Raw genomic sequence first — 14388 nt, forward strand, 5'->3', positions numbered from 1 at the left:
AGGTAAATTTTTGTTTACAAATTTGCCCTTGTGCACTGCTACAAAACAATATGCCCTGACGTTTTTCACAACTTTTCTGTCACTTCATACTGTTTTTATTATTCCAGAGACTCTTTGGAAGTCTTACTTGGCGCACTCGTTTCAAACTGAGTTCCTTAATATCGTATCTTACGATAGTTTAAAATCAGTATGGAAGCATCTTTGTCACATGAGAAAGGTAGCATGAAAAAAGGGCTGGCAGGAGTAGTGACAAGAAAGCAAGAAATGAAGACAGCCAGAGTTCCCAGGCGGTCGCCGATCCGAATACTGACGTTGTTGCTTTTCTTCGGTGGTCGGACGGGAACAGGTCTTTCTTTAATGTAGTTAGTTTTTGGAATTTAGCGCTCCTACAAAACAGTACTCTCTGACGCGTTTCAAGAGCACATCTGTCGATTCGCAGTGTTTCGTTATTTTCAACGAGATCCTAGCACTCTTCCTCCGCGCATTCTTGTTCAAACTGAGTTCATTACTGTAATTTCGCATCTTACGTTTAATACAGTAGTTTAAAATGCTTGTGGAAGCATCTTTGTCGCACCTGAGAGTTTTTCATGAAAAGAGGGCTGGCAGGTGCAGTGACATAAAATTTAAAAGAAGAGAGGGAGCCAACAGCACCCGGTGTTCCCAGGCGGTCAAACATCCAAGTACTAACCGGGCCCGATGTTGCTTAACTTCGGTGATCGGACGAGAACCGGTGTATTCAACATGGTATGGCCGTTGGCGTCCTTATACAGTAGCCGCACGGCAGAAGAAGGCTTCGCCTCTCCTCCCAACACACGCAATCGCCGTTTTCGGTGGCACATTTGACGCAAAGCACGTCCTTCCACCTCGAAGGCGACGCGCAGTGCGGCGCGCCGCCACGTGGGTCAGACGCACAACACAGCTGCTCGTTGCACCGCCTGTCATTCGTTTGTTCGACAAAGTATCCATCTCTTGTAGCGATGGAAGGTAAATTTTTGTTTACAAATTTGCCGTTGTGCACTGCTACAAAACAATATGCCCTGACGTATTTCACAACATTTCTGTCACTTCATACTGTTTTGTTATTTCCAGAGACTCTTTGGAAGTCTTCCTTGGCGCACTCTTTTCAAACTGAGTTCCTTAATATCGTATCTTACGATAGTTTAAAATCAGTATGGAAGCATCTTTGTCACATGAGAAAGGTAGCATGAAAAAAGGGCTGGCAGGGGTAGTGACAAGATAGCAAGAAATGAAGACAGAGGGAAGCGTTCTCACCTGCCTGACACTCGTCGCGCTTCCAGATATTTGCGTAATTTGCACGGTTCATTCTCGGCTGTCCCCTTCCGTCCCGACTTGTCCCGACTTTGCTCGACTGCCGCTCGCTGCCGCTCGGGTCGCGGTCCATATGACAGCACAAGTACGAGAAGCATCTGCGAGATGGGCGCGGCCCGAACCGGCGAGTCCGAGGCGCCGTGTGCGGCCGTTCGGAGCTACCAGTGCCGCTCTGTGCTGCGCTGTGCCGTGGAAAGGTGCGAAAACATGCACACAAGACACAGGCTTTTCGGCAAAGTATACATCTCTTGTAGCGACGAAAGGTAAATTTTTGTTTACAAATTTGCCCTTGTGCACTGCTACAAAACAATATGCCCTGACGTTTTTCACAACTTTTCTGTCACTTCATACTGTTTTTATTATTCCAGAGACTCTTTGGAAGTCTTACTTGGCGCACTCGTTTCAAACTGAGTTCCTTAATATCGTATCTTACGATAGTTTAAAATCAGTATGGAAGCATCTTTGTCACATGAGAAAGGTAGCATGAAAAAAGGGCTGGCAGGAGTAGTGACAAGAAAGCAAGAAATGAAGACAGCCAGAGTTCCCAGGCGGTCGCCGATCCGAATACTGACGTTGTTGCTTTTCTTCGGTGGTCGGACGGGAACAGGTCTTTCTTTAATGTAGTTAGTTTTTGGAATTTAGCGCTCCTACAAAACAGTACTCTCTGACGCGTTTCAAGAGCACATCTGTCGATTCGCAGTGTTTCGTTATTTTCAACGGGATCCTAGCACTCTTCCTCCGCGCATTCTTGTTCAAACTGAGTTCATTACTGTAATTTCGCATCTTACGTTTAATACAGTAGTTTAAAATGCTTGTGGAAGCATCTTTGTCGCACCTGAGAGTTTTTCATGAAAAGAGGGCTGGCAGGTGCAGTGACATAAAATTTAAAAGAAGAGAGGGAGCCAACAGCACCCGGTGTTCCCAGGCGGTCAAACATCCAAGTACTAACCGGGCCCGATGTTGCTTAACTTCGGTGATCGGACGAGAACCGGTGTATTCAACATGGTATGGCCGTTGGCGTCCTTATACAGTAGCCGCACGGCAGAAGAAGGCTTCGCCTCTCCTCCCAACACACGCAATCGCCGTTTTCGGTGGCACATTTGACGCAAAGCACGTCCTTCCACCTCGAAGGCGACGCGCAGTGCGGCGCGCCGCCACGTGGGTCAGACGCACAACACAGCTGCTCGTTGCACCGCCTGTCATTCGTTTGTTCGACAAAGTATCCATCTCTTGTAGCGATGGAAGGTAAATTTTTGTTTACAAATTTGCCGTTGTGCACTGCTACAAAACAATATGCCCTGACGTATTTCACAACATTTCTGTCACTTCATACTGTTTTGTTATTTCCAGAGACTCTTTGGAAGTCTTCCTTGGCGCACTCTTTTCAAACTGAGTTCCTTAATATCGTATCTTACGATACTTTAAAATCAGTATGGAAGCATCTTTGTCACATGAGAAAGGTAGCATGAAAAAAGGGCTGCCAGGGGTAGTGACAAGATAGCAAGAAATGAAGACAGAGGGAAGCGTTCTCACCTGCCTGACACTCGTCGCGCTTCCAGATATTTGCGTAATTTGCACGGTTCATTCTCGGCTGTCCCCTTCCGTCCCGACTTGTCCCGACTTTGCTCGACTGCCGCTCGCTGCCGCTCGGGTCGCGGTCCATATGACAGCACAAGTACGAGAAGCATCTGCGAGATGGGCGCGGCCCGAACCGGCGAGTCCGAGGCGCCGTGTGCGGCCGTTCGGAGCTACCAGTGCCGCTCTGTGCTGCGCTGTGCCGTGGAAAGGTGCGAAAACATGCACACAAGACACAGGCTTTTCGGCAAAGTATACATCTCTTGTAGCGACGAAAGGTAAATTTTTGTTTACAAATTTGCCCTTGTGCACTGCTACAAAACAATATGCCCTGACGTTTTTCACAACTTTTCTGTCACTTCATACTGTTTTTATTATTCCAGAGACTCTTTGGAAGTCTTACTTGGCGCACTCGTTTCAAACTGAGTTCCTTAATATCGTATCTTACGATAGTTTAAAATCAGTATGGAAGCATCTTTGTCACATGAGAAAGGTAGCATGAAAAAAGGGCTGGCAGGAGTAGTGACAAGAAAGCAAGAAATGAAGACAGCCAGAGTTCCCAGGCGGTCGCCGATCCGAATACTGACGTTGTTGCTTTTCTTCGGTGGTCGGACGGGAACAGGTCTTTCTTTAATGTAGTTAGTTTTTGGAATTTAGCGCTCCTACAAAACAGTACTCTCTGACGCGTTTCAAGAGCACATCTGTCGATTCGCAGTGTTTCGTTATTTTCAACGAGATCCTAGCACTCTTCCTCCGCGCATTCTTGTTCAAACTGAGTTCATTACTGTAATTTCGCATCTTACGTTTAATACAGTAGTTTAAAATGCTTGTGGAAGCATCTTTGTCGCACCTGAGAGTTTTTCATGAAAAGAGGGCTGGCAGGTGCAGTGACATAAAATTTAAAAGAAGAGAGGGAGCCAACAGCACCCGGTGTTCCCAGGCGGTCAAACATCCAAGTACTAACCGGGCCCGATGTTGCTTAACTTCGGTGATCGGACGAGAACCGGTGTATTCAACATGGTATGGCCGTTGGCGTCCTTATACAGTAGCCGCACGGCAGAAGAAGGCTTCGCCTCTCCTCCCAACACACGCAATCGCCGTTTTCGGTGGCACATTTGACGCAAAGCACGTCCTTCCACCTCGAAGGCGACGCGCAGTGCGGCGCGCCGCCACGTGGGTCAGACGCACAACACAGCTGCTCGTTGCACCGCCTGTCATTCGTTTGTTCGACAAAGTATCCATCTCTTGTAGCGATGGAAGGTAAATTTTTGTTTACAAATTTGCCGTTGTGCACTGCTACAAAACAATATGCCCTGACGTATTTCACAACATTTCTGTCACTTCATACTGTTTTGTTATTTCCAGAGACTCTTTGGAAGTCTTCCTTGGCGCACTCTTTTCAAACTGAGTTCCTTAATATCGTATCTTACGATAGTTTAAAATCAGTATGGAAGCATCTTTGTCACATGAGAAAGGTAGCATGAAAAAAGGGCTGGCAGGGGTAGTGACAAGATAGCAAGAAATGAAGACAGAGGGAAGCGTTCTCACCTGCCTGACACTCGTCGCGCTTCCAGATATTTGCGTAATTTGCACGGTTCATTCTCGGCTGTCCCCTTCCGTCCCGACTTGTCCCGACTTTGCTCGACTGCCGCTCGCTGCCGCTCGGGTCGCGGTCCATATGACAGCACAAGTACGAGAAGCATCTGCGAGATGGGCGCGGCCCGAACCGGCGAGTCCGAGGCGCCGTGTGCGGCCGTTCGGAGCTACCAGTGCCGCTCTGTGCTGCGCTGTGCCGTGGAAAGGTGCGAAAACATGCACACAAGACACAGGCTTTTCGGCAAAGTATACATCTCTTGTAGCGACGAAAGGTAAATTTTTGTTTACAAATTTGCCCTTGTGCACTGCTACAAAACAATATGCCCTGACGTTTTTCACAACTTTTCTGTCACTTCATACTGTTTTTATTATTCCAGAGACTCTTTGGAAGTCTTACTTGGCGCACTCGTTTCAAACTGAGTTCCTTAATATCGTATCTTACGATAGTTTAAAATCAGTATGGAAGCATCTTTGTCACATGAGAAAGGTAGCATGAAAAAAGGGCTGGCAGGAGTAGTGACAAGAAAGCAAGAAATGAAGACAGCCAGAGTTCCCAGGCGGTCGCCGATCCGAATACTGACGTTGTTGCTTTTCTTCGGTGGTCGGACGGGAACAGGTCTTTCTTTAATGTAGTTAGTTTTTGGAATTTAGCGCTCCTACAAAACAGTACTCTCTGACGCGTTTCAAGAGCACATCTGTCGATTCGCAGTGTTTCGTTATTTTCAACGGGATCCTAGCACTCTTCCTCCGCGCATTCTTGTTCAAACTGAGTTCATTACTGTAATTTCGCATCTTACGTTTAATACAGTAGTTTAAAATGCTTGTGGAAGCATCTTTGTCGCACCTGAGAGTTTTTCATGAAAAGAGGGCTGGCAGGTGCAGTGACATAAAATTTAAAAGAAGAGAGGGAGCCAACAGCACCCGGTGTTCCCAGGCGGTCAAACATCCAAGTACTAACCGGGCCCGATGTTGCTTAACTTCGGTGATCGGACGAGAACCGGTGTATTCAACATGGTATGGCCGTTGGCGTCCTTATACAGTAGCCGCACGGCAGAAGAAGGCTTCGCCTCTCCTCCCAACACACGCAATCGCCGTTTTCGGTGGCACATTTGACGCAAAGCACGTCCTTCCACCTCGAAGGCGACGCGCAGTGCGGCGCGCCGCCACGTGGGTCAGACGCACAACACAGCTGCTCGTTGCACCGCCTGTCATTCGTTTGTTCGACAAAGTATCCATCTCTTGTAGCGATGGAAGGTAAATTTTTGTTTACAAATTTGCCGTTGTGCACTGCTACAAAACAATATGCCCTGACGTATTTCACAACATTTCTGTCACTTCATACTGTTTTGTTATTTCCAGAGACTCTTTGGAAGTCTTCCTTGGCGCACTCTTTTCAAACTGAGTTCCTTAATATCGTATCTTACGATACTTTAAAATCAGTATGGAAGCATCTTTGTCACATGAGAAAGGTAGCATGAAAAAAGGGCTGCCAGGGGTAGTGACAAGATAGCAAGAAATGAAGACAGAGGGAAGCGTTCTCACCTGCCTGACACTCGTCGCGCTTCCAGATATTTGCGTAATTTGCACGGTTCATTCTCGGCTGTCCCCTTCCGTCCCGACTTGTCCCGACTTTGCTCGACTGCCGCTCGCTGCCGCTCGGGTCGCGGTCCATATGACAGCACAAGTACGAGAAGCATCTGCGAGATGGGCGCGGCCCGAACCGGCGAGTCCGAGGCGCCGTGTGCGGCCGTTCGGAGCTACCAGTGCCGCTCTGTGCTGCGCTGTGCCGTGGAAAGGTGCGAAAACATGCACACAAGACACAGGCTTTTCGGCAAAGTATACATCTCTTGTAGCGACGAAAGGTAAATTTTTGTTTACAAATTTGCCCTTGTGCACTGCTACAAAACAATATGCCCTGACGTTTTTCACAACTTTTCTGTCACTTCATACTGTTTTTATTATTCCAGAGACTCTTTGGAAGTCTTACTTGGCGCACTCGTTTCAAACTGAGTTCCTTAATATCGTATCTTACGATAGTTTAAAATCAGTATGGAAGCATCTTTGTCACATGAGAAAGGTAGCATGAAAAAAGGGCTGGCAGGAGTAGTGACAAGAAAGCAAGAAATGAAGACAGCCAGAGTTCCCAGGCGGTCGCCGATCCGAATACTGACGTTGTTGCTTTTCTTCGGTGGTCGGACGGGAACAGGTCTTTCTTTAATGTAGTTAGTTTTTGGAATTTAGCGCTCCTACAAAACAGTACTCTCTGACGCGTTTCAAGAGCACATCTGTCGATTCGCAGTGTTTCGTTATTTTCAACGAGATCCTAGCACTCTTCCTCCGCGCATTCTTGTTCAAACTGAGTTCATTACTGTAATTTCGCATCTTACGTTTAATACAGTAGTTTAAAATGCTTGTGGAAGCATCTTTGTCGCACCTGAGAGTTTTTCATGAAAAGAGGGCTGGCAGGTGTAGTGACATAAAATTTAAAAGAAGAGAGGGAGCCAACAGCACCCGGTGTTCCCAGGCGGTCAAACATCCAAGTACTAACCGGGCCCGATGTTGCTTAACTTCGGTGATCGGACGAGAACCGGTGTATTCAACATGGTATGGCCGTTGGCGTCCTTATACAGTAGCCGCACGGCAGAAGAAGGCTTCGCCTCTCCTCCCAACACACGCAATCGCCGTTTTCGGTGGCACATTTGACGCAAAGCACGTCCTTCCACCTCGAAGGCGACGCGCAGTGCGGCGCGCCGCCACGTGGGTCAGACGCACAACACAGCTGCTCGTTGCACCGCCTGTCATTCGTTTGTTCGACAAAGTATCCATCTCTTGTAGCGATGGAAGGTAAATTTTTGTTTACAAATTTGCCGTTGTGCACTGCTACAAAACAATATGCCCTGACGTATTTCACAACATTTCTGTCACTTCATACTGTTTTGTTATTTCCAGAGACTCTTTGGAAGTCTTCCTTGGCGCACTCTTTTCAAACTGAGTTCCTTAATATCGTATCTTACGATAGTTTAAAATCAGTATGGAAGCATCTTTGTCACATGAGAAAGGTAGCATGAAAAAAGGGCTGGCAGGGGTAGTGACAAGATAGCAAGAAATGAAGACAGAGGGAAGCGTTCTCACCTGCCTGACACTCGTCGCGCTTCCAGATATTTGCGTAATTTGCACGGTTCATTCTCGGCTGTCCCCTTCCGTCCCGACTTGTCCCGACTTTGCTCGACTGCCGCTCGCTGCCGCTCGGGTCGCGGTCCATATGACAGCACAAGTACGAGAAGCATCTGCGAGATGGGCGCGGCCCGAACCGGCGAGTCCGAGGCGCCGTGTGCGGCCGTTCGGAGCTACCAGTGCCGCTCTGTGCTGCGCTGTGCCGTGGAAAGGTGCGAAAACATGCACACAAGACACAGGCTTTTCGGCAAAGTATACATCTCTTGTAGCGACGAAAGGTAAAATTTGTTTACAAATTTGCCCTTGTGCACTGCTACAAAACAATATGCCCTGACGTTTTTCACAACTTTTCTGTCACTTCATACTGTTTTTATTATTCCAGAGACTCTTTGGAAGTCTTACTTGGCGCACTCGTTTCAAACTGAGTTCCTTAATATCGTATCTTACGATAGTTTAAAATCAGTATGGAAGCATCTTTGTCACATGAGAAAGGTAGCATGAAAAAAGGGCTGGCAGGAGTAGTGACAAGAAAGCAAGAAATGAAGACAGCCAGAGTTCCCAGGCGGTCGCCGATCCGAATACTGACGTTGTTGCTTTTCTTCGGTGGTCGGACGGGAACAGGTCTTTCTTTAATGTAGTTAGTTTTTGGAATTTAGCGCTCCTACAAAACAGTACTCTCTGACGCGTTTCAAGAGCACATCTGTCGATTCGCAGTGTTTCGTTATTTTCAACGAGATCCTAGCACTCTTCCTCCGCGCATTCTTGTTCAAACTGAGTTCATTACTGTAATTTCGCATCTTACGTTTAATACAGTAGTTTAAAATGCTTGTGGAAGCATCTTTGTCGCACCTGAGAGTTTTTCATGAAAAGAGGGCTGGCAGGTGCAGTGACATAAAATTTAAAAGAAGAGAGGGAGCCAACAGCACCCGGTGTTCCCAGGCGGTCAAACATCCAAGTACTAACCGGGCCCGATGTTGCTTAACTTCGGTGATCGGACGAGAACCGGTGTATTCAACATGGTATGGCCGTTGGCGTCCTTATACAGTAGCCGCACGGCAGAAGAAGGCTTCGCCTCTCCTCCCAACACACGCAATCGCCGTTTTCGGTGGCACATTTGACGCAAAGCACGTCCTTCCACCTCGAAGGCGACGCGCAGTGCGGCGCGCCGCCACGTGGGTCAGACGCACAACACAGCTGCTCGTTGCACCGCCTGTCATTCGTTTGTTCGACAAAGTATCCATCTCTTGTAGCGATGGAACGTAAATTTTTGTTTACAAATTTGCCGTTGTGCACTGCTACAAAACAATATGCCCTGACGTATTTCACAACATTTCTGTCACTTCATACTGTTTTGTTATTTCCAGAGACTCTTTGGAAGTCTTCCTTGGCGCACTCTTTTCAAACTGAGTTCCTTAATATCGTATCTTACGATAGTTTAAAATCAGTATGGAAGCATCTTTGTCACATGAGAAAGGTAGCATGAAAAAAGGGCTGGCAGGGGTAGTGACAAGATAGCAAGAAATGAAGACAGAGGGAAGCGTTCTCACCTGCCTGACACTCGTCGCGCTTCCAGATATTTGCGTAATTTGCACGGTTCATTCTCGGCTGTCCCCTTCCGTCCCGACTTGTCCCGACTTTGCTCGACTGCCGCTCGCTGCCGCTCGGGTCGCGGTCCATATGACAGCACAAGTACGAGAAGCATCTGCGAGATGGGCGCGGCCCGAACCGGCGAGTCCGAGGCGCCGTGTGCGGCCGTTCGGAGCTACCAGTGCCGCTCTGTGCTGCGCTGTGCCGTGGAAAGGTGCGAAAACATGCACACAAGACACAGGCTTTTCGGCAAAGTATACATCTCTTGTAGCGACGAAAGGTAAATTTTTGTTTACAAATTTGCCCTTGTGCACTGCTACAAAACAATATGCCCTGACGTTTTTCACAACTTTTCTGTCACTTCATACTGTTTTTATTATTCCAGAGACTCTTTGGAAGTCTTACTTGGCGCACTCGTTTCAAACTGAGTTCCTTAATATCGTATCTTACGATAGTTTAAAATCAGTATGGAAGCATCTTTGTCACATGAGAAAGGTAGCATGAAAAAAGGGCTGGCAGGAGTAGTGACAAGAAAGCAAGAAATGAAGACAGCCAGAGTTCCCAGGCGGTCGCCGATCCGAATACTGACGTCGTTGCTTTTCTTCGGTGGTCGGACGGGAACAGGTCTTTCTTTAATGTAGTTAGTTTTTGGAATTTAGCGCTCCTACAAAACAGTACTCTCTGACGCGTTTCAAGAGCACATCTGTCGATTCGCAGTGTTTCGTTATTTTCAACGAGATCCTAGCACTCTTCCTCCGCGCATTCTTGTTCAAACTGAGTTCATTACTGTAATTTCGCATCTTACGTTTAATACAGTAGTTTAAAATGCTTGTGGAAGCATCTTTGTCGCACCTGAGAGTTTTTCATGAAAAGAGGGCTGGCAGGTGCAGTGACATAAAATTTAAAAGAAGAGAGGGAGCCAACAGCACCCGGTGTTCCCAGGCGGTCAAACATCCAAGTACTAACCGGGCCCGATGTTGCTTAACTTCGGTGATCGGACGAGAACCGGTGTATTCAACATGGTATGGCCGTTGGCGTCCTTATACAGTAGCCGCACGGCAGAAGAAGGCTTCGCCTCTCCTCCCAACACACGCAATCGCCGTTTTCGGTGGCACATTTGACGCAAAGCACGTCCTTCCACCTCGAAGGCGACGCGCAGTGCGGCGCGCCGCCACGTGGGTCAGACGCACAACACAGCTGCTCGTTGCACCGCCTGTCATTCGTTTGTTCGACAAAGTATCCATCTCTTGTAGCGATGGAAGGTAAATTTTTGTTTACAAATTTGCCGTTGTGCACTGCTACAAAACAATATGCCCTGACGTATTTCACAACATTTCTGTCACTTCATACTGTTTTGTTATTTCCAGAGACTCTTTGGAAGTCTTCCTTGGCGCACTCTTTTCAAACTGAGTTCCTTAATATCGTATCTTACGATAGTTTAAAATCAGTATGGAAGCATCTTTGTCACATGAGAAAGGTAGCATGAAAAAAGGGCTGGCAGGGGTAGTGACAAGATAGCAAGAAATGAAGACAGAGGGAAGCGTTCTCACCTGCCTGACACTCGTCGCGCTTCCAGATATTTGCGTAATTTGCACGGTTCATTCTCGGCTGTCCCCTTCCGTCCCGACTTGTCCCGACTTTGCTCGACTGCCGCTCGCTGCCGCTCGGGTCGCGGTCCATATGACAGCACAAGTACGAGAAGCATCTGCGAGATGGGCGCGGCCCGAACCGGCGAGTCCGAGGCGCCGTGTGCGGCCGTTCGGAGCTACCAGTGCCGCTCTGTGCTGCGCTGTGCCGTGGAAAGGTGCGAAAACATGCACACAAGACACAGGCTTTTCGGCAAAGTATACATCTCTTGTAGCGACGAAAGGTAAATTTTTGTTTACAAATTTGCCCTTGTGCACTGCTACAAAACAATATGCCCTGACGTTTTTCACAACTTTTCTGTCACTTCATACTGTTTTTATTATTCCAGAGACTCTTTGGAAGTCTTACTTGGCGCACTCGTTTCAAACTGAGTTCCTTAATATCGTATCTTACGATAGTTTAAAATCAGTATGGAAGCATCTTTGTCACATGAGAAAGGTAGCATGAAAAAAGGGCTGGCAGGAGTAGTGACAAGAAAGCAAGAAATGAAGACAGCCAGAGTTCCCAGGCGGTCGCCGATCCGAATACTGACGTCGTTGCTTTTCTTCGGTGGTCGGACGGGAACAGGTCTTTCTTTAATGTAGTTAGTTTTTGGAATTTAGCGCTCCTACAAAACAGTACTCTCTGACGCGTTTCAAGAGCACATCTGTCGATTCGCAGTGTTTCGTTATTTTCAACGAGATCCTAGCACTCTTCCTCCGCGCATTCTTGTTCAAACTGAGTTCATTACTGTAATTTCGCATCTTACGTTTAATACAGTAGTTTAAAATGCTTGTGGAAGCATCTTTGTCGCACCTGAGAGTTTTTCATGAAAAGAGGGCTGGCAGGTGCAGTGACATAAAATTTAAAAGAAGAGAGGGAGCCAACAGCACCCGGTGTTCCCAGGCGGTCACCCATCCAAGTACTAACCGGGCCCGATGTTGCTTAACTTCGGTGATCGGACGAGAACCGGTGTATTCAACATGGTATGGCCGTTGGCGTCCTTATACAGTAGCCGCACGGCAGAAGAAGGCTTCGCCTCTCCTCCCAACACACGCAATCGCCGTTTTCGGTGGCACATTTGACGCAAAGCACGTCCTTCCACCTCGAAGGCGACGCGCAGTGCGGCGCGCCGCCACGTGGGTCAGACGCACAACACAGCTGCTCGTTGCAACGCCTGTCATTCGTTTGTTCGACAAAGTATCCATCTCTTGTAGCGATGGAAGGTAAATTTTTGTTTACAAATTTGCCGTTGTGCACTGCTACAAAACAATATGCCCTGACGTATTTCACAACATTTCTGTCACTTCATACTGTTTTGTTATTTCCAGAGACTCTTTGGAAGTCTTCCTTGGCGCACTCTTTTCAAACTGAGTTCCTTAATATCGTATCTTACGATAGTTTAAAATCAGTATGGAAGCATCTTTGTCACATGAGAAAGGTAGCATGAAAAAAGGGCTGGCAGGGGTAGTGACAAGATAGCAAGAAATGAAGACAGAGGGAAGCGTTCTCACCTGCCTGACACTCGTCGCGCTTCCAGATATTTGCGTAATTTGCACGGTTCATTCTCGGCTGTCCCCTTCCGTCCCGACTTGTCCCGACTTTGCTCGACTGCCGCTCGCTGCCGCTCGGGTCGCGGTCCATATGACAGCACAAGTACGAGAAGCATCTGCGAGATGGGCGCGGCCCGAACCGGCGAGTCCGAGGCGCCGTGTGCGGCCGTTCGGAGCTACCAGTGCCGCTCTGTGCTGCGCTGTGCCGTGGAAAGGTGCGAAAACATGCACACAAGACACAGGCTTTTCGGCAAAGTATACATCTCTTGTAGCGACGAAAGGTAAATTTTTGTTTACAAATTTGCCCTTGTGCACTGCTACAAAACAATATGCCCTGACGTTTTTCACAACTTTTCTGTCACTTCATACTGTTTTTATTATTCCAGAGACTCTTTGGAAGTCTTACTTGGCGCACTCGTTTCAAACTGAGTTCCTTAATATCGTATCTTACGATAGTTTAAAATCAGTATGGAAGCATCTTTGTCACATGAGAAAGGTAGCATGAAAAAAGGGCTGGCAGGAGTAGTGACAAGAAAGCAAGAAATGAAGACAGCCAGAGTTCCCAGGCGGTCGCCGATCCGAATACTGACGTTGTTGCTTTTCTTCGGTGGTCGGACGGGAACAGGTCTTTCTTTAATGTAGTTAGTTTTTGGAATTTAGCGCTCCTACAAAACAGTACTCTCTGACGCGTTTCAAGAGCACATCTGTCGATTCGCAGTGTTTCGTTATTTTCAACGAGATCCTAGCACTCTTCCTCCGCGCATTCTTGTTCAAACTGAGTTCATTACTGTAATTTCGCATCTTACGTTTAATACAGTAGTTTAAAATGCTTGTGGAAGCATCTTTGTCGCACCTGAGAGTTTTTCATGAAAAGAGGGCTGGCAGGTGCAGTGACATAAAATTTAAAAGAAGAGAGGGAGCCAACAGCACCCGGTGTTCCCAGGCGGTCACCCATCCAAGTACTAACCGGGCCCGATGTTGCTTAACTTCGGTGATCGGACGAGAACCGGTGTATTCAACATGGTATGGCCGTTGGCGTCCTTATACAGTAGCCGCACGGCAGAAGAAGGCTTCGCCTCTCCTCCCAACACACGCAATCGCCGTTTTCGGTGGCACATTTGACGCAAAGCACGTCCTTCCACCTCGAAGGCGACGCGCAGTGCGGCGCGCCGCCACGTGGGTCAGACGCACAACACAGCTGCTCGTTGCACCGCCTGTCATTCGTTTGTTCGACAAAGTATCCATCTCTTGTAGCGATGGAAGGTAAATTTTTGTTTACAAATTTGCCGTTGTGCACTGCTACAAAACAATATGCCCTGACGTATTTCACAACATTTCTGTCACTTCATACTGTTTTGTTATTTCCAGAGACTCTTTGGAAGTCTTCCTTGGCGCACTCTTTTCAAACTGAGTTCCTTAATATCGTATCTTACGATACTTTAAAATCAGTATGGAAGCATCTTTGTCACATGAGAAAGGTAGCATGAAAAAAGGGCTGCCAGGGGTAGTGACAAGATAGCAAGAAATGAAGACAGAGGGAAGCGTTCTCACCTGCCTGACACTCGTCGCGCTTCCAGATATTTGCGTAATTTGCACGGTTCATTCTCGGCTGTCCCCTTCCGTCCCGACTTGTCCCGACTTTGCTCGACTGCCGCTCGCTGCCGCTCGGGTCGCGGTCCATATGACAGCACAAGTACGAGAAGCATCTGCGAGATGGGCGCGGCCCGAACCGGCGAGTCCGAGGCGCCGTGTGCGGCCGTTCGGAGCTACCAGTGCCGCTCTGTGCTGCGCTGTGCCGTGGAAAGGTGCGAAAACATGCACACAAGACACAGGCTTTTCGGCAAAGTATACATCTCTTGTAGCGACGAAAGGTAAATTTTTGTTTACAAATTTGCCCTTGTGCACTGCTACAAAACAATATGCCCTGACGTTTTTCACAACTTTTCTG

General features: G+C 47.8%; 9 non-coding genes across 9 annotated transcripts; all 9 read right to left on the bottom strand.

Annotated features, from left to right (window-relative positions):
- Positions 1-639: 639 nt before the first annotated feature.
- LOC126307882 (5S ribosomal RNA) lies at positions 640-758 on the bottom strand. The gene has a single exon (XR_007553850.1). It is a non-coding gene; the product is annotated as a 5S ribosomal RNA (ribosomal RNA).
- A 1471-nt stretch (positions 759-2229) lies between these two features.
- LOC126307883 (5S ribosomal RNA) lies at positions 2230-2348 on the bottom strand. Its single transcript, XR_007553851.1, has one exon. It is a non-coding gene; the product is annotated as a 5S ribosomal RNA (ribosomal RNA).
- Positions 2349-3819: 1471 nt separating this feature from the next.
- Positions 3820-3938, bottom strand: LOC126307886 (5S ribosomal RNA). The gene has a single exon (XR_007553853.1). It is a non-coding gene; the product is annotated as a 5S ribosomal RNA (ribosomal RNA).
- Positions 3939-5409: 1471 nt separating this feature from the next.
- LOC126307887 (5S ribosomal RNA) lies at positions 5410-5528 on the bottom strand. Its single transcript, XR_007553854.1, has one exon. It is a non-coding gene; the product is annotated as a 5S ribosomal RNA (ribosomal RNA).
- A 1471-nt stretch (positions 5529-6999) lies between these two features.
- LOC126307888 (5S ribosomal RNA) lies at positions 7000-7118 on the bottom strand. Its single transcript, XR_007553855.1, has one exon. It is a non-coding gene; the product is annotated as a 5S ribosomal RNA (ribosomal RNA).
- A 1470-nt stretch (positions 7119-8588) lies between these two features.
- Positions 8589-8707, bottom strand: LOC126307889 (5S ribosomal RNA). The gene has a single exon (XR_007553856.1). It is a non-coding gene; the product is annotated as a 5S ribosomal RNA (ribosomal RNA).
- Positions 8708-10178: 1471 nt separating this feature from the next.
- Positions 10179-10297, bottom strand: LOC126307890 (5S ribosomal RNA). Its single transcript, XR_007553857.1, has one exon. It is a non-coding gene; the product is annotated as a 5S ribosomal RNA (ribosomal RNA).
- Positions 10298-11768: 1471 nt separating this feature from the next.
- On the bottom strand, positions 11769-11887 carry LOC126308048 (5S ribosomal RNA). The gene has a single exon (XR_007553979.1). It is a non-coding gene; the product is annotated as a 5S ribosomal RNA (ribosomal RNA).
- Positions 11888-13358: 1471 nt separating this feature from the next.
- Positions 13359-13477, bottom strand: LOC126308050 (5S ribosomal RNA). Its single transcript, XR_007553980.1, has one exon. It is a non-coding gene; the product is annotated as a 5S ribosomal RNA (ribosomal RNA).
- Positions 13478-14388: the final 911 nt, after the last annotated feature.

The sequence above is a fragment of the Schistocerca gregaria genome, unplaced genomic scaffold (assembly GCF_023897955.1).
Source record: "Schistocerca gregaria isolate iqSchGreg1 unplaced genomic scaffold, iqSchGreg1.2 ptg000355l, whole genome shotgun sequence".
Lineage (NCBI taxonomy): Eukaryota > Metazoa > Arthropoda > Insecta > Orthoptera > Acrididae > Schistocerca > Schistocerca gregaria.